Genomic DNA, 20295 nt, shown 5'->3' on the forward strand with positions numbered 1-20295 from the left:
ACTTCAAATCTGCTGTTTGCTGTTTTTCATGTGCCTTGTGACCTTGATACCTGCTTTGGGTAGGTATTTGCATCACAAGGCTTCTCTGCTCTTGATCTTATCAATTGTTTTCTTTATTTTTTTTTATTTTTATTTTTTTTCTAACCATGGATCTGTACATGTGACCTGTGGATTAATTTCTTTGACCCAGCTATGACTATAGGGATGCCATAAGTTTGCACTAGTGAGTATGAAACAAAACAAAAATAAAATGAAAACTAAAACAAAAAGCTTGAAAGTCATCAGATTATGTTAAACCAATTTATATTCTTGGTAGGGGTTCTAATTCATTCCCAGAGAAAATCAGGAAGTCATTAGAGTAAAAGTCACATCAAAGAATATGTGACCAGGCTCCCTCCAGTGGTAGAATGACTGATATGTCATAATAAGCAGTAACACTGGCAACTTGATTTGTTGCCTAGGTAAGTAAGCCAGTTAGAACACTAACAGTGTTAGATATAGAACACTATCTAAACAGCTTCCAAGTCACTTTTCTTTAATCACTGCTAATGTTTCCCTCTCTTAGGCCTAAGCTTGATTTTTTTATGACTTTGATATTTTATCCTGGGCTTCAGTAATAACATCAGCTGCATCAGTTACTACAGTAAGCATAATTCTTTTGGTTTTTGGATTTCCTTCTCTGCCCTTACTGGATGTATTATTTAAGTTTTTCTTATAGCATTTGCCTCTTTCTTGGGTTTGTTTTTCATTTCTTTTTAGTTTTTCTATATGGATCTTTTTAATGTTTATAAATTATTTAAATTTTATCTTTACTATTCTAAAGCATTTACCTAATTTTTAGCTGTTTAAAATATTTTATTACCAGACAATAGTTAAACTGTCTTATTAAGAATGGTCTTATTAAGAAGACTATATATACATAATTTTTTTTTTTTTTTTTTTTGTCTTTTTACCATTTCTTAGGCCACTCTTGAGGCATGTGGAGGTTCCCAGGCTAGGGGTCAAATCGGAGCTATAGCCGCTGGCCTACACCAGAGCCACAGCAACTCGGGATCCAAGCCACGTCTGCAATCTACACCACAGCTCACGGCAACACCAGATTCTTAACCCACTGAGCAAGGCCAGGGATCGAACCCGCAACCTCATGGTTCCTAGTTGGATTTGTTAACCACTGAGCCACGACGGGAGCTTCTAAGAAGACTATATTTTGTACACATACATTTGAGAAGTAAAATCAGTACTGAGGAAATCTTCTAGCAGAAATATGTAGAAGAGTTGAAGAGTCCTAACAAGAAAAATAAGCAGCCTCAGCATGTTCTTTATATGGAAGGATAGCGAGTATAAAATAGTATATAAAAGAAATCTAAAAATAATTACTAAAATTTTGTGATTGAATTTTCAAGCAAAATGGGAAGCGACAAAGGGTAACTTTAGGATTATAAATCTGGGAAATCAGAAGAATCATTGACAAGAAAGAAAGAAAGGAAAAAGAAGATAGTATTTAGTCTGGGAACCTCCATATGCCGCAGGAGTGGCCCAAGAAATGGCAAAAAAGACCAAAAAAAAAAAAAAAAAAAGAAAGAAAGAAAGAAAAGAAAAAGAAAATAGTATTTAGACATCATGATGACAATATTTTACATCTCATATTTTAGGTCTCAGTGGACATCTGAATATGTCCCACACCCTTTTCTAGGGGCACCTCTCAGAAAAATCATTTTTCCAGAACAGTATTTTATACTGCCTTGTCATTATTGTTTCAGTGTGAATCTCCACAAAAGAATCCATTTACATTCTTTTTAGACTCTTTTTCTTGATTCCCACTCTTTAAAGCTATTCATCATCCAATAATATTTTGAGAATCATTACTAGATAAAACCTAAACCACTTGATACCTTTTAGAGGATTATGAAAGAAATTTTTTTAAGATTTTCATCATCCAATAATATTTTGAGAATCATTACTAGATAAAACCTAAACCACTTGATACCTTTTAGAGGATTATGAAAGAAATTTTTTTTAAGATTTTTTCTTTCTGCCAATTTCTTCTGCAGAGTGACCAAGTCATACACATACAAAGAGATTTTGAGCCATCTGTGTAAATGTAGTTTTGGAGTCTTAGGAGAATTTTCACAGGGATTTAGTATAAAGTGAAAAGAAAATGTACCTTAAGACATTTGAAATCTAACATAGAAGACTTCCTTGGAAGCATATTAAACATTTAGCAATTTCTGTTGTGTTCTGGGGAAAGAGTTCTAGAGTGAGGAATAGAGTGGTTCATGGACCTATATATTTGACTAGGGAAACTAGAACTTAAGTGAAAAAGAAAGATTTGAATTTGACTTCAGTTTTAGAGTGACTTCTAATGAGCTTTGTGTCTCATCCCTTGAAGGTAAGGAGTCATCACATTCTGGGGAAGGTCAATTTTGAATCCCAAAGATGGAATAAATCTACAATTCAGGCTCATTAATGCAAACAAGTGCTCTGCATTTTGAAATTGCTCACTAGAAGCTAGTTGAACAAAGATATAGTATTCTGAATTATGATTAGCTTTGTTTGTGATATTATGACCATTTGGGCCAAGTTTGTGGTTCATTTTAAAGGGGTTGTGTGATTTTTGCATATATATACTATTAGTTGTAGCATAGTGGCAACTGGTATAAATAACTCTTTTTGTTTTCTATAGCCTGTGGGAGTGTTGCTATCTAATAATAGTATTAAAGGTGTATAACTCCCCTAGATATATGCCATTAGAGGCAAGGCATAAACATTTTTTCCAAGATACTTGATTTTCTCAAAAAATAGTGTCTTCTCCAAGTCTAAATGTTGGTGAATCTCTCAGTCCCTAAAATTTTTAAAACTAATGATAAATGCAAAGAAAAAAACAATTTTTTGAGCATCAATTATGTGATATGTTCTTCATGACTGCATCTATGTTGTAGAACAGGGATCAGCAAGTTACCTTCCCTGGGCCAAATCTGAAAACCTGCTGCCAGTTTTTGTAAGTAAAATTTTATTGGAATAAAGTCATGCCCATTTTTTTTATAATTTTTTTTATTTTCCCACTGTACAGCAAGGGGGTCAGGTTATCCTTACATGTATACTATCTGACTGCTTTTGTGCTAAAACATCAAGAGTTTAGTAGCTGTGATAACAGACCACTTAGCCCACAAAACTTAAAATACTTATTAAACCTTAAAATACTTATCTTGTCCACTGTAGGAAAAGTTTGCCAACTCTTAATGTAGAGGACTAAGAAAATAATATCTCTTGATAGGAATAATATATTGAAAGAAGAGTTTCTAGAAAAAATTGTATAATCATTTTGCTTTTATAGATTACCATGGTTTTAAGATTATGCAGGTCAGGCAGAGAGCTTTGGAAAGCTGAAAAACCTTACCAGGCATTAGCCTAGTTCTGTGCCATTATGTCTGATAGTCAGTGAGCGAAACAAGCCCTAATTTTAACTTGAAATCTAGTCATCATGTAAATAACCTTAGAAAGAAATGCTAGTTATACATAAGGTTTTCTAGGTACACTTATAATTCCATTAATAAATATGTTTTAAAGTATCAAAGATGATAATATGAACTTTGAGAAATGACTAATTATATTGATATATTATTAAAGTTTATGTATGTCATCTTCTTCCTTCTAGACCAAATTCTCATTGAAAAAGAGGCGAAGTCTTACTCATCTTTCTATTTCCATAGTCTCACATAGTGCTTTTCAAACTATCTGTATTTTTTTAATAGTCAATCTATCACTGACTGATATGTTATGAAAGTATAATAAAATGAATTATTAGAAAAATGAAATTTAAAAAATCCAAAAGATTTAACAGACATAAAAATCACTGCCAAATTCCTATAAAAGCTTCTAAATACTTAGTCAATTTTTATATTTATTTCATCACAGGCTGGTAAATAGTTTACAGACCACACTTTGAGTACAATAGCTAGAGGACAGTGACATTCTATTCTTATTCAAAAGTTAATTTTTAGGTGCTAAATTTAGTTAATATTCTCATTTGTTTCCTTTTGTTCTTTTATTTGCCTTTTTTTTTTTTTGGTCTGTTTTTTGTTTTTACTATTTATTTGAACATTATTACAACTTTAGGGTCTGAATTAAGATGGGGGGAAAGGGTCCAAGAATGAGTGTAACTTACCCTGCATTCAAAGGATTTGCTGGCAGTTAGGGAGATGAGATAATTAAATAAATATAATATGATAAGTATACAATATCCTTAGAATACATAATAAAGTATAGAAGAAAAAGTGGTTAATTCTGTCTTGAATCTCTCAAATGGCTTCATAGAGGGAAGCAAAATTTTTTTCTGGGCATTCAAAGTAAAATAAAAAATTTCCAGAAATGGGACATTTCTAGCAAGATAAGTGGCATATATGAAGGCATAAGACCATGTTATGTCCTAGGGACACACAGATTTTAGTATTGGTGAAGGAAAGAAGTTTTCTTTGTGAGAAAATAAACTAAAAGCTAGCTAGATTATGCCATGATCCATAGTTTGGACTTAATCTAGTTTGAAATCTTATTTCAAATTTTCTAATTTGTAGAGAACCTTTTAAAACAAAACCACTACATTTTACAAAACTCTTAACAAGTAGAAGCATTTGATTAGTATACACTTATCCCAGAATTTCAAACATATTATTTTTCAAGTAAAATCCATCTGTGGGTTTGGTAATAAATTAAAATTAGCAGTTTTACTTGAAAGCTGTTATTTTATATCAACCTCAGTCTTTGTTTCTGAATTTTACTTTCATTGCATTGTTTCTAGGAAATTCTGGCTCATTCAGATAAGTAGTGGCAAATGGTAATGTTTTTAAACTCATTTTGCTTCTCAGGATACTCTTGAAATAGTAAGATTTTTTTTCCCCTAAGTTGAATCAAAGTGTAACTACTTTTGTAGGGAAGTGAAAGAATTGATTCATCCATCTGTTCTTTTTTTTTTTTTTTTTTCTTTTTAAGTCTGCACTTGTGGTATATGTAAGTTCCCTGCTGAGGATGGAATTGGAGCTGCTGCTGCAGTCTTTCTCCACAGCCACAGCAATGCCAGATCTAAGGCACATTTGCTACCTATATCGGATCCTTTAACCCACTGAGTGAGGCCAGGGATAGAACCCACATCCTCATGGATACTAGTCAGGTTCTTAAGCTGCTGAGTGATGAGGGGAACTCCCATCAGTTCATTTTTTCATTTTGGTGAGAAAATAATGATAACAATAATCTTCTAATATTCTGAGATATTCATTGATAACTTTTTAAAAAACACTCATATCTTTACACTGATCTGTTAAAATTTCAGAACAGCTTAATTTAATTTATTTGAACAATGAACCTTAACTGTAAGGATCAATTTCATTACTGATACTTTATTTGCATTTATAGGCTTGGTAACATTTGTGACTGTATTGTCACATTGAGTTTTTTTAGATTGTTACAAAGCTATATAATCATTACTAGTTTGCCTGTTATTGACATTTGAAAGATACTTATCAAAGTATCTTTTTAATTATAAAATATTATTGTTTCTTGTGAAATACTTATGCCTGGCTTCAGAACACCCACCTAAATTTGGTGTAAAAAAATGAATTTTGAAATTTTCTGTCTGTAACACTACAATTGGCTCAGAAAAAAAGGGGAGAAAAATCCATCAATTTAAATGATAGACTATATGTGATTATGTAAAATTATTTTGAAATATCCTAATATCCAGTCCTCATTAGTGAACAGTTACTACTTAATGAAAGCTGGCAACAGCTTTTACAGGAATTTCCACTCCTGAGATTTTAAAAATTTTATCTATTTCCCCTAATGTAGTTGTTTCAACGATTCTTACAGTTTGTTAAAACTGACTTAGACATGAAAATTTTCTTGTTCATTGTGTGTTGTTTTAGAATCCTTGAATTTACCTATTTGAGAAACTTCTACAAAAGTAAATGGAGAGATCTGCCACATTCATATTCTCAAGCAGTTAAATTGGAAACTTTTTACATAATCTCAACATTTGAATTAATCAAGCATATATGATGAAGAATTTTGTATTCTCTGTATTTTTAGACATGCACCAATGTTTCAGTTTTTTATAACAGTTTACAAATTTAACGTATTTGTTGCACTGTCATACAGAACTTAATAAGATTTTTTTTTTTTGGCAATTGTGTTTGCTGTGGTTCATAGGTGATATTGGTGACTTTGGAGCACATTTTAATTCCTAGGTTTACAATAACTAAAGACACACATTTTTTTTTTTTTTAGTTATGGAACTTGTCAAAGACTGTGTCATTACAAGATCCCCCTGATATCTAAAAGTGGAGCTTTCCTCCAAAGTCTTTCATAAGACAAAATGGTGTAACGCGAAAAAACAATTCCCTTAGGACACATTCTTGGTAATGGATGCACAAAATAAATCCAGATAAAGCACAGATGCTCACAGACATAGTTCAGAGCTCTGGCAGTTTGTTGCTGAGATGCTGAGTGTAGTTTCCAGTAAAGGAACTTGATGGTGCTGCTCTCTCTGCTTGGGGTGCCTACTCCTTCAATAACAATTCCCTGAAAAACAAATGCTGAAGGCTGTTTTCACTTGCCTCCCCCAGCCTTTTTTTTTTGGTAAAAGCATAAATCTTTTGGATTTTTTGGTTAGCATTGAACAGGTACTTGTGCAGATACTTCATAAAAGTGAAGTGACATAACAGCCGACTTTAAGAAAACAGAGGATATCTGTATTTGCAAAACCTTGATGTATGAGACCCAATGAAGTTTATCAGTTTTTATCACTTCGGTATAAATTAATCAGTTTTATGGCTACAGTGTAAATTCTACTAACAGATGACTATCATTAATATTTAGCTTTGGTGAGAGCTCCCAAATATTAGCTGAAAAATCAGGTGGTTCTAACTAATAGTAAAACTTTTGATAGGTCTTGAGCCAAATCAGTCTCAATACATCCATGTTAACATTTGTTTAACATTACTGCTTTTAACTAGTTTTATAGGTAATTATTTCATAATTTATACAAGAAAAATTGTAACTCTAACCCAAACTTAGAATGACTTCATCACAAATAAAAAGAAGTACACAAAATTCATAACCCCTTCAGTTACTTCTGATGAGCTGAATGGCCAAACTTCACCTCAGCTTTGCGTGCACCTAATTGAACACAAGCATTCAGTGTTTGTTAAATTTTACTTGAGTGTATACTTGCTGATTTAAGTTAAAAAAAAAACAAACATGAAATGTGGAGTTCCTGTTGTGGTGCAGTAGTTAACGAATCCGATTAGGAACCACGAAGTTACAGGTTCAGTCCCTGCCCTAGCTCAGTGGGTTAACGGTCTGGCGTTGCCCTGAGCTGTGGTGTAGGTTGCAGACACGGCTTGGATGCCGAGTTGCTGTGGCTCTGGCATAGGCCGGCGGCTACAGCTCCGATTCCACCCCTAGCCTGGGAACCTCCATATGCCGAGGGAGCTGCCCAAGAAATGGCAAAAAGACAAAAAAAAAAAAAAAAAAAAAAAAGAAATGTATCGGAGCCATAACTTTTTTTATACATTGTGCCATTTTATGCACTGAAGTAGCAGGAAAAGTTTTGATATTTAAGCCAAAATAACATAATTCTTACAGCAAACACATTTTAATGTATACTATTTGTATTACAGTTTTGAGAATAGTGCAGAAATTATTAAGAAAATTAAATGTTATTTGCTTAACCTTTTAAACACCTTTGTATTAAAAAAAAATTAAATCATTTGTCAGAACCAACTTAAACCACTGGATTTCAAAATTAATCACCTTGAGGGCTTGTTAAAACAGATTGTTTGCCTCCACCCCCACCCCAAGGTTTCAGATTCATTAGTTCTGGGGTGGAGCCCAAGAGTTTGCATTTCTAACAAATTTCCAGGTGACGCTGATGTTGGTGATTCAGAGGCCATACTTAGAGGTCTAGGTAACATGACTAAAGAAGTTCATAGGTAATGAAGAGATATTACACTTTTGGTTTTAATAAATATATCCATTTGAGGAATGAATTAGGATATTGAGCTCAAGAGTCCAACCATTTGCAGGACAATTATAGATAATAGGATTGTTAAGAACAGGTAAATAAAAATTGGGGGTGAAATTGAACATTTTTGAAGTAAAGTTTTTGAGTTTGTGATGTGATTAAACTGGTAGTGTGAGACATGCAAAGTTGTTGATGATCACTAAATTTGCTAGATTGAGAAATTGGTTAAATTTTGATGCTGGTAATAAGGTAGTAGTTGTTGGATGGAAGGAATGTGAAGGAGGAGCCTTGATAAGCTATTAAGAAGCTATTAATGTCTTTCCTGGACAAGTTAGGTTTCAGGTGGTTGTGGAATTCCTATATGGAATTATCCAGAAGACTGTTAAAAATATTCACCTGGGTCTCCCAAGAAGAGAGTTTCAGGATAAAAGATGAAATTTGGTAGTCCTTTTCAGACTTTTTTTTATTGCTCTAGTTTATCAAGTGTTTCTTCCTTCGTCTTCTCGTCAGTCTTTTGTAGACTCATGCCAAATTGTTGAACTGCTCATTAGAGTGAGTAAATTTAAATGTTGTTTTCTTATTTGTAGTGCCTAAAAGGTACATTTGAAAAATAATTACTTTGATATAATTAAATTTGGCTTAGAAGTGGTTATTTGGGGCAGTTAACATTGGAAGAAATGCAATTGACCTAACCTCTATACTCGATAAGTTTCCCTGATATTGATTGGAAAGAGAGTTAAGTGTATGATTTTTCTGTGCTTACTGTAGAAATACATTAGACTCATGTTTCCTTCCGTGGCAGCAGTCCATAGTACTGCTGTTGAACTCAAATTAGTGAAAAATAATGAAACTAGAGCCTACAGAAAAACTAAAATTTTCACCAAAGCTAGTTCTAAAACTGTCGTGCTCAACATGTATTTCCAAGCTTTTCTCTTGACTTCGAACCTGCTAATTTATTGTTTACTATAGGTATGTATTGAATGTTAGCCTAAAAAAGACATGGGCTTTTTTTACACTTAATTTTTGTTCTTTGCAGATTTTTTTGGTTTAAGTTTAGAAAAACCTTCTGTTTTAATACATATGATTTTTGTATAACTTTTACAAGCTATGTTAAGGCTGGGTGTTTGAGCCTATTTTTATATATTTTAGTATAATTTAGTATACCCAATATTAATTTCCCTGGAGCTTGATATACTTTTTTTTTTTTTTGGTTCTTTTAGTGATTAAAGGAAAAAAAAAGAAGCAGGAAAGCCTGATGACTAAAAAGGCAGTGATTCTGCAGTTTGCTGTTTGTGCCATTTGTTTTGCTAAAGGCTTTATTCATTTGTAATGATAAAATTTATAGGCCTAGGTTGAAATAGTGATAAATGAATAATAAAATAAAAATAATAAAATTTGAGGTTCAAATAGTGATAAATGTTCCAAATACAGTCTAGCCACCTCTACCAGAATTTTTCTTAGCACTATGTATTATAGTAGTATATCTTCATCTATATAAATATTTTTAAGAGCTTCATAAATATTTCTAAAAGCTTTATATGGATCAGCAGTCATTGAACTTTTTTCACTGCCTTAATAGTAATTTCAAGAATATTTTTACCAGTTTTTTTTTTTTGCTTTTAGTATTAATACATTACATTTAAACTTTTTGACATAAAAATACCATTTAGTTTCATTATCATGTATTAATATTTTAATGAAAAAATTAAATGTATTTTTCTGGATACATGCATGGTGCTATTTACCACAAAAGTATATGTATATGTGTATATTTAATTATTTTCATTTCACTTTAAAATGCAGATGTGTATCCTTTAAGAAAATCTGAAATATTAAATCTAAACTTACAAAACACATTATTCAGGGCATAATTATTTTCCCCACAATATGTTCTCTGCCATTTCTCTAGTGTTCTTAATTGGTCCTTCAGAAGAATTTGACAGAGGGACAAAATGGTAGTGAAATGTAATACCAACTAAATTATCTTAACCTATGCTTTCTTAAATCACCTCTGAAATGTTGATGACAGGAATAGTAGATATTTGAAATATAAAGATTTAGCATTTTTATATTTATCAAAGATAGCTAAATTGTCATTGTGCTGATAGTTAAAATCCAAAAACAGTCTGGAATACTGTTTATATCATTTACCTATGAGTTTACGAAGTTTTTGCCCAGCATATCAATCAACATTTCTTTAATTTTTTTTCTCAGAGCACACAGACCTCCTGTGAAATTCCAAAAACATTGTTTCTAAGTAAAAAAAAAAAAAATGACTTCTAGAAAACTAAGTGTGAGGATGTTTTAAAAAAACCCAAAAAAACAGAAAGGAGAAAAGAGGTTTTACCAAGAGTAATTTTTGTTAAATTAAAAAGTAGTTTTGTAAAATTTTTGCATTAACAAATATTATTATACTAACAATATAAGGTATCATAATTTATTGTGATGCCAGAATGAAAGATAGCTTTCATTGTCTTGTATTATCACTAAGGGTCTGCAAATGGCTTACTTCCTTTCTTTTATACTCTTGTTACTTTTTATGGGGAAACTGTATGCTTTGTTTCTACAATGTAAGGACTTATAAGAGTGTCATGTAAATGCCATGGGTATATTGGGAATTCCTGTTGTGACTCAGCAGAAATGAATCTGACTAGTATCCATGAGGATGCAGGTTCAATCCCTGGCCTTGCTCAGTGGGTTAAGGATCCAGCATTGCCATGAGCTGTGGTGTAGGTCACAGACACGGTTCATATCCCAAGTTGCTGTAGCTGTGGTTTAGACCAGAGGCTACAACTCCATTTTGACCCCTAGCCTGGGAACCTTCGTATGCTATGGATGTGCCCCCACCGCAAATACTATGGGTATATTGTGTATGACCCCAGAGGTCACATAAGATAAGCAATTGGGCCGTGGAAGAAAGTAATAGAAGTTCTATTAATACTTTTTTTTAATCCTATTTAATATAAGAAAAAATAAGCTTGATTAATCTTATCTATATGGATTAATTTTTGGTATATCAAACTATTACCTATATGTGCATAGAGTGCCTTTGTATGATAGGTGTATGGAATTCAGAAATAAAAATTATTAATGCTTAATAAGATAGCTTCTGATGCACTTTCTCTAGAATGATGTACCCATTTTCATATGATATCTTTTACAAATGTGATAGCCCTTAAAACCAGGCGTCTAAGTAAATCAAGTTTAGAGGGTGTCATCTGAATAGCTATATCACAAAATGTTAAACTAAAATTATCAAAATAAGAACATATACCTATATATTTGTTTTAGTAATAAAAATGTTTTAAAATATTATGTATTTTATTATTTTAAATTTATATTTTATCCATAATAAATAGTGTTTGTAATTTGATTGACCCAAACAGAGATTTGAACCTCACAGGTACACTTATACACAGATTTCTTTTAATAAATATTGCCATTCTATAGGATCTACAGTTGATTTAATCCCTAGGTATGAAACCTCAAACACAGTTTATCAGTGATATTGTCCTATAATTTTCTTTTCTTGTCTGGTTTTGGTGTCAGGGTAATGCTGGATTTGTAAAATGAGTTTGGAAGTGTTTTCTCCTCTTCTATTATTTTGGAAGAGTTTGAGAAGGACTATTAATTGATTGAATGTTTGGTAGAATTTACCAGTGAAGCCACCTTGTCCTGGACATTTGTGGCGGGGGAGGCTTTGGGAAGTTTTTGATTACTTGTTCACTTTCCTTACCTAGTAATCAGTCTTTTCAGATTTCCTATTTCTCATGATTCAGTCTTGGTAGGTTGTATGTTCCTAGGAATTTATCCATGTTTTTCTAAGTTTTCAAATTTGTTGGCATATTCATAGTGGTAATATTGTTCATATTGCTCATAGCAGTCACATAGGATCCTTTGTATTTTTGTGGTGTCAGTTGTAGTGTCACCTCTTTCATTTATCATTTTATTTATTTGTGTTCTCTCTTTTTTACTTGGTGAGTCCAGCTAAGTTTTGTCAGTTTTATCTTTTCAAATAACTGGTTTAGTTTCATTAATCTTTTCTAATGTCTTTTTATTCTCTATTTCTACTCTGATCTTTGTTTCCTTCCATCTAATAACTTGAGGCTTCATTTACTCTTCTTTTTCTAGTTCTTTAAGATATGAAGTTAGGATGTTTATTTGAAATTTTTCTTGTTTATGGATGTAGGCAGTTACTGCTATGAACTTCCGTCATAGAACTTCTTTTGCTAAATCTAAGTTATGGCTTGTTGTACTTCCAACTTCATCTGCCTCTAGGTACTTTTTACTTTTGATTTTTTTTTTTGATCAATTGGTTATTTAGTAACATGTTGTTTAATCTCCACGTATATGAATTTTTCAGTTTTTGTCTTGCAATTTTTGATTTTATGCCATTATGGTAGGAGAAAATGCTTGATTATGATTTCAGTCTTCTTAAATTTATTAAGACTTGTTTTGTGTACTAACATGGTCTATCCTAGAGAATGTTACATGTGCACTTGAGAAGAGTGTGTATGCTGTTGCATTTGGATGGAATGTTCTGGACATGTTTGATACATCTATCTGTTCTAAGGTGTTGTTTGTGGCTGATATTTCCTTATTGATTTTCTTTCTGGATGATCTATATTCATTATATTCATTGATATAAGTGGGCTATTAAAGTCCCCTACTGTTACTGTATTGCTAGCTATTTCTCCCTTTATGTCTGATAATATTTGCTTTATGTATTTTTAGATGTTTCTATGTAGGGTGCATAAATAATTACAAATGTTTAATCTTCATGGTGGGTTGCCCCTGTTATCATTTTGTAATCTCCTTCTTTGTCTCTTATTATAATCTTTTTTTTAAAGTATATTTTATCTAATATAAATATAACTACTCTAAGTTTTTTGGCTTCCATTTACATGGAACATCTTTTTCCATCTTTTAGTGTTCAGTCTGTGTGTCTCCTTAAATTTGAAGTGAGTCTCTGGTAAGGAGCATATAGATGTCTTTTTTAAAAACCCATTTAACTACTCTATATCTTTGGATTGGAGAATTAGTACATTTACACTTAAAGTAATTACTGATAGGCATATACTCACTGCCATTTTGTTAATTGTTTTCAGACTATTGTGTTGTTCCCTTCTCTTACTTTCTTCTTCCCTGATCTCTTCCTTTGTGGTTTCATGACTGTCTTTAGTGGTATGTTTAAATTCTTTATCTTTTGTGTATCTGCTGTAGGATATTGCTTTGTAGTTATCATGTGGCTTACATATGATAACTTATAACTGTGAATTTTAAGCTCATCCTAACTTAAGTTTTCATGCACTTTTAAGCTCTACATTTTTATTCTCCTCCCACCAAATTTTGTTTTCTTTCTTTCTTTCTTTCTTCCTTTCTCTCTTTCTTTCTTTCTTTTGTCTTTTTAGGGCTTCACCCCATGGCATATGGAGGTTCCCAAGCAAGGGGTCAAATCAAAGCTGTAAGCTGCTGGCCTATGACACAGCCACAGGAACTTGGGATCTGAGCCACATCTGCAACCTATACCACAGCTTATGGCAATGATGGATCCTTAACCCACTGAGCAAGGCCAGGGATCAAACTTTCATCTTCATGGATGCTAGTCACTTTTGTTTCTGCTGAGCCATGATGGGAACTCCCAAATTTTATGTTTTCAGAGTCACATTTTACATTTTTTATCTGTGTCTCTTAAGTACTTATGGTAGGCATAGTAATTTTTACTAATTTAGTCTTTTAACTTACATGCTAGTTTTATAAGTGATTAATCCACTACCTTTAATGTACATTTATTTTACCAGTGAGACGTAGACTTTTATATATTTTCTTGAAATTAATTAACACCCTTTTTTTTTTCAGCTTAAAGAAGCCCTTCTAACATTTCTTATAAGGCTGACTAACTGGTGAAGAACTCTTTTAGCTTTTGTTTGTCTGGAAAATTCTCTCTACTTCAATTCTGAATCATAACTTTGCTGTGAGTTATTTCTTTCAGGGATTTGAATAAATCATGCTATTTTTTTTTCTGGCCTGCAAAGTTTCTACTGAAAAATCTACTGATAGTCTGTGGTGGGTTCTCTTGTATATAACAAGTTGTTTTTCTCTTGCTGCTTTTAAAAATCTCTCCTTGTCGTTAACTTTTGATATTTTAATTGTATGGTTTCTTCGTATTAGTCTCTTTGGATACCTCTTATTTGGAACTCTCTGGGCTTCCTGTATCTGGAATTATTTCCTTCACAAAGTCAGAAAAGTTTTCAGTTATTATTTCTTCAAATAAGTTTTTGCTCCTTCCTCTATCCCTTCTCTTTTCTGGGATGTCTCATGCAAATGTTGGTTCCCTGGCTATTGTTCCGTAAGTCTTTTAAGTGAGCTTTACTTTTTTTTTCATTCTTTTTTTCTTTTTTCTGCCCTGATTGAGCTCCACTGCCCTGTCCTTGAGTTGTTTCCTGCATCTCATCTGTTGTTTGATTCCTCTAGTGTATTTTTCAGTTCAGCTATTGTGTGCTTCAACTTGTAACTTCTATTTGTTATATTTTCTCTTTGTTGAAGTTCTCACTGCATTTATCTATTCATCTCCCAAGTTTAGTTAGCACTTTTATGATCATTACTTTGAACTCTTTATCAAATAAATTAGTTATCTTTGTTTCATTAAGGTTTTTTGAGATTTTAATTCCTTCATTTGGAGTATATTCTTCTGGTTCTTCATCTTCTTGACTGACTATCTTGTTTCCTAAGCATTAGATAAAACAGCCACCTCTTTCAGTCTTGTAGGAGTGGTCTTACACATCCATCTGTGCCCTAGCTCTTGGTTGGTTCAAAAAATATTTAATTGAAGTATAATTGATTTACAATATTGTGTTATTTTCAAGTATAACACAGTGATTCAGTTATGCTTATATCTGTATATATCTATTCATTTTTAGATTCTTTTCTCTTACAGGTTATTATAAAATATTGAGTACCATTCCCTGTGCTAGACAGTAGGTCTTTTTTGGTTATCTGTTTTATATATGTGCATATGTTAATCCCATCCTCATAATTTATCCCTCCCCCCATCATTCCTTTTTGGTAACTGTTTGTTTTCTGTGTCTGTGAGTCTTTTTCTGTTTTGTAAATAAATTCATTTGTATTTTTTTTAGATTCCACATTTTTAAGCAATATCATATGATAATTGTATTTGTGTAGCTTACTTCACTAAAACTTTGTGATTGTTCAAGCAGCCTATTTTTTTAATGGCTCCCAGTAGTTGAAGGTGTGTCAAGACCTATTGATGTCTCAAAGGGGAGGAGTTCAGTCAGCACCTAGATTCAGGCTCTTTTGAAAGCCAGATCCTCAAAAAGCAACTTTTAAAGTATGCAAATAAATACAGTTCTGAAACTGACAGCACTAATTGTCCGAACCTAGCCAGGACACAGATTGGGACTTGAACCCAAGTGCCGGGACTTAAACCCAGCTTAAACTAGATTGGGACTTGAACCCACATGCCAGTATTTGAACCCAGCCCAAACCCAAATTGGGACTTGAAGCCACATGCCCCTACTCGAACCCAGCCTAAACCCAGATTGAGACTTGACCCAGTGGTTTTAAATTAGAGTCATTCACACAGTGTCTGGACTCACTGAAGTTCAGATTCTTCATGCCTCCACACAGAAGGAATTCAGCGAGAGGCAAAGTGATAAGCAGGAAATAAAGTTATTAAGCTAGGACACTTGTGAGAGTTGCAAACAGGCAGGCATGGAAGCTCTGCCCTAAGTATCCAGTGGGCTGCAGTTTTATCTTCCAAGAGGAGTGGGGGTCGGAAAGGACCACGTCTTCCTCTTTCAACCGAAAGGTGATCCTCAAACTCCTGCCCTTAGTCTGAATCTGAATGCAGGCCTCATCCCATCCCCTACCCATGACCTGAGGCAATCTTGGGCCTCCACTAATCAAGCAAGTCTGCCTTGTTCTGATGGCTTTCTTGAACAATTTATTAACTTACGTTGATCTCCCAAAGTCCCCTGTTTCCCTCTTTATCTGTGGACCCTTACTGGGACTTCTACAACTCCCTGTGCCTACTCCATCCCTATCAGTTCTATGGGACTGCTAGTGTAAGGCCCAGTGACCCCTAGAACCAGGTGATCTGGAAGTATCCCCTCAATGGCAGTCACAGAAATCAGGGCCCCAGATGAGTGTATAAGTTCCTTTCTAGGAGATATTGACAAGGTGTAGGAAGGCAGAGGGAAAGTGCAAAGACAGCATCCATTGGTCTGTGTTCCCTTTGAACACTTCCATTGGCCCCTGTTCTATGCCAATCCTGAAGCCTGTCCCTTTGGCAAAGCTCTAGGACAAACAGGCCTCATTCACAGAAAGACTGGAATGTGTTTCAGTCAGCTGCCTATGCAGTGCCCTGGGTAGTCTGCCAAGACCTGTCTTTCTTATTGTAACAATCCCATGGGACCCAAGAATATAAATCCCCTTGACCACCAGATCAAGGAACATTCACTGAGTGGCAGCTGCAAAAACTAGGGCATCAGAATTATGTGAAAGTTCCTCTTTGGGGATATTTGTGCTCTGGAGCATAGCAGAAGGGAAGAGTATGAAGATGGTACCCACTGACTGGAATGAGGCACCCACCAGGAAAAGTGGTAAAAGAAAGATGGCCCTCCTCAGCTAGAGAGAGCCCAAAGATAGTGCCTGCTGCCTGGAATGAGACAAAAGGAGAACATATAGATGTGTCTGTAGGGGAAAGAAAAAAGAGGAAAAAGAGAAAAAAAGAAACCGTAACTTAAAAAAAGATGGTGCCCACCAGCTGCTAGGCCCCTAGATGTGTGCTAAATCAGATGCCTGCTCCTCAGGCCAAAGCTTTATGTTTAACATGTGAATGTCATTCACATAAAGTCTGGTGCTTCTCTGTTCGCTGCCTCTCTTCTGAGCCCTGGTGTAGGTGAGTCTGAACATATAAACCCTTTAAAAGCCATTTCTCAAATCATTATAGCCTCTTGGGTCTTATGGATACAAGCCCTGTTGGTTTTCAAAGCTAGATGTTTTGTGGGCTCGTCTCTCAGGTGCAGGACTTAAAAGTTGGGGTGCTCAATGTGGAGTTCAAACCCTTATTGTCCAAGGAGAAGTTCTGGGTTCTCAGTTTCCTCCTGACTGTTGCTCACTGTCACAGGGATAGAATTCATGGCAAGATCGTGTCCCAACCTCTCCCACCCACTTTGATGTGAGACTTTCTCATTCATCTAATGCAGAGGGAATTGTTAGTAATTTTCCATATTATCTGTAGCTTTTGTTTGTCCATGGGACGAGGCAAGCCTAGAATCACCGTCTTGAACTGGAACTTTGTGTGTTCTTTTAACATGATGCTACTGATGAATTCCATGAGTTAAAAAATTACTCATGTATATGAAATCACAGTTTAGGTGCTCATCAAGGAACTAAAACACCATAAATTTAGAATCATCTTGCTATTGACTATTCCCATCAATCGTTCTCTTTTCCAAAGGATGTTCTCATTATCCTCTCCAACCCCCAAGGCACTGACATTTAGAGACATTCTTTAATATATTATTCTTATTCTTATCTGATTCTTTAAGATAATATCCTTTGAATTATTTCTCTTTACTGGCCTAATCTGACTTTATCTCTTATAACTTTATAACTGAATCACTTTGAGAATCTACTTGATGACCTCACATTACTAGTCTCTCTTTCCTCCAGTCACAATTTATTCTTGATCTAAAAATAATCTTTTTTGACAGTAGGTTTTCAATATCTGTCTTAACTCTTAAGTAACTTTAATTCAAGTGCAATATACTTGCAGACTTTCATGAAGACTATTTCATCCTCCCATCTTTTAGAGTTATTTGGTCTTGGCATCTGTCACCGCATTGTTCCCCAAGCTCACCTAGCTGACTACTTATCTGTACTTTCTTCCCCCTGCATTCCATGTGTTTCCTTCCAAAAGTTCACCAAGTTCAAAGTGAATTGCTTTACTCTTACAAGTCATTGTGCCACACTCCAGGGCCAGCATTCCCTACTTTAACTCTTGTCCCACAGTTTACCAATGTCATCTTCTATTCCAGCTATGCACCAGATTTTTTGTCTTTCACTTAAGGCTTTACTCCCTACTTCTGTGGGCTTCTACATGTTGGATCCCCCAACAATTTAAGAGACTGCTTTCATTTAAATTCAGTTTTAAAATACAGTTACTGGAATTCCCACTGTGGCTCAGTGGTAATGAACTCGACTAGTGTCCATGAGGATGGAGGTTTGATCCCTGGCCTTGCTTATTGGGTTAAGGATCTAGCATTGCGGTGAGCTGTGATGCAGGTCGCAGATGCAGCTCAGATCCCGCATTGCTATGGCTCTGGTGAAGGGCCACAGCTACAGCTCTGATTTGACCCTTAGCCTGGGAACTTCTATATGCTGCAGGTGTGGCTCTAACACTAAAAAGCAAAAATAAAATAAAATAAAATAAAATACAGTTAGCCCTTATTTTAATTATCATTTTTTTTTCTATTTCCAAAATTATTTTGTGCTCCTCTTGTACGTATTTCTATTTATTACTTTTTATTTTATCTTAGGTCAAATATAGTTGCATCTGTGTTTTTTTGTTGCTAAAAAAAGCCTGGGGCTTGATTTGTATTTGTGCCTTCTTGTGGGATAAAACCCTGAGGAAGAGTAGGCATAGGAAGAATTAGATCTCTATGATACTTGCCTTCTCATTTGGGTAGATGCCAACCCTTCCTTGGACCAGTCTTGGACCAGTATGATGCTTTTGAGGAATCAGAATGTCATATAGCCTTTCCCATTCCAGTTTCAGCCCTTAAATAATGAAAGTTGATATTAAACTGAAAAACTTAATGATTTATCAAAATTATAAATTGAAAATATCGAAGGTATATCTGGGCTTGAAATCTTATTTGAAAATGAAAAATTTATCATTTGTTCTTAATTCATCTAACAGAGAAATATGTAAGAAGGTCTTCTAACTGACTTGTTGGGGGAGCATGGTTCAGGAGAGTAAAGTAACTTGAAGGATGAGTAAAGATTAGGAAGGCAAAATTCCTGGAGATAGTGGTAGGGAGAGAAAGTAATAAGATAGGCAGTACTAGGCCAGTTATGAGTAATTAGCAACAGAGGCTTAATAATGGCTACTGAGAGTAAGACTAGGAGTCAGCAGAGTTTAGACCAGAGAGGAAAATAGACAAGATCTTGAAGGGCCAATTTAAATAGTTATGTTAATTTTATCACATGGTGAGCTGAGGAAGGATTTAAAGAATGGAAGTAACATCATCATCACATGAATGGTTAAGAGGAGAATTTAAACAATTGTTTTTCAGATTATTAAAGCCAAAATAACTTTTGCTAAATAACTTAAGTAATTTAGGTGTGTGTGGGTGTGTGTGTGTGTGTGTTTCCCTTTTCTGAATGCTACTACTTCACTTTTATACCATTTTGGTGCTTTTGTAAGACCAGCAAAAAGAACCTCCAGGCTCGGAAAAGGCGACTCCCCTTAATCACTCACGAGAAGCGGTCTTGATGCAAACAGCAAGAGGATTTTTATTCCAAGCGCGCTGGGGCCCACAGTCGTACACCACGCAGGGGTAGAGGACTGCGGCCCCGAGTGTGGAGTCGGGACAGCTTTTATGGGGTTCACAACAAAGCCCGCGCTTTACAAACCAATCATTTCAAAATATCACAAACCAGTCAATTTAAAACTTCGAGAGCCCGCGCTTCGTGGACCAATTAATTTAAATTGTTTTAGAGTTACACATTTGCGCATGTTTCGGGGTGGGGGAGACATGTTGTCACCAAGATATGTGTATCAACATTTCAACATCTTTATGGCGCAACCAGTTTTACAGAAGCTAAACAAGCAGTTAGAAACTCCCTTTTCTTGTTATCTCAAATAGTTTCAAGAAGTTTCATGCCTAGAGACATGTACTCAGGGCCTATTTTACTTCCGCATATTTTAAAACAGCAAAAAACCTAATCTTTTACCTATAAGGAACAAACTCTGGAATTCAGAACAATTTTAAGCTTCTCATTAGCTTAGGTTGTATTTTCATCCTTTCATTCCCCACTTCTTCTCTTGTTAATAGTTCTAATCTTAGAACTGGTAGAGCTAGCGGCCAGCTTCCCTGCTAGACGGGCTTTGGTACTGTTGTCTAAGTACCATGATCTGGACTGCACTTATTCGTTCTCTAATGAAGGCAATTAACTTGTTAATAATACATGGCCCAACTGTGAGTAACAGGAGGAGGACTATTAAGGGTCCTGGGCAAACATAAAATCCGTGA

At 34.5% G+C, this 20295-nt stretch overlaps 1 protein-coding gene across 2 annotated transcripts in view; it reads left to right on the plus strand.

Annotated features, from left to right (window-relative positions):
* Nucleotides 1-20295, plus strand: part of PHYHIPL (phytanoyl-CoA 2-hydroxylase interacting protein like) — a 104469-nt gene that overhangs the window by 5022 nt on the left and 79152 nt on the right.

Source organism: Sus scrofa, chromosome 14, assembly GCF_000003025.6.
Source record: "Sus scrofa isolate TJ Tabasco breed Duroc chromosome 14, Sscrofa11.1, whole genome shotgun sequence".
In the NCBI taxonomy this organism is placed as follows: domain Eukaryota; kingdom Metazoa; phylum Chordata; class Mammalia; order Artiodactyla; family Suidae; genus Sus; species Sus scrofa.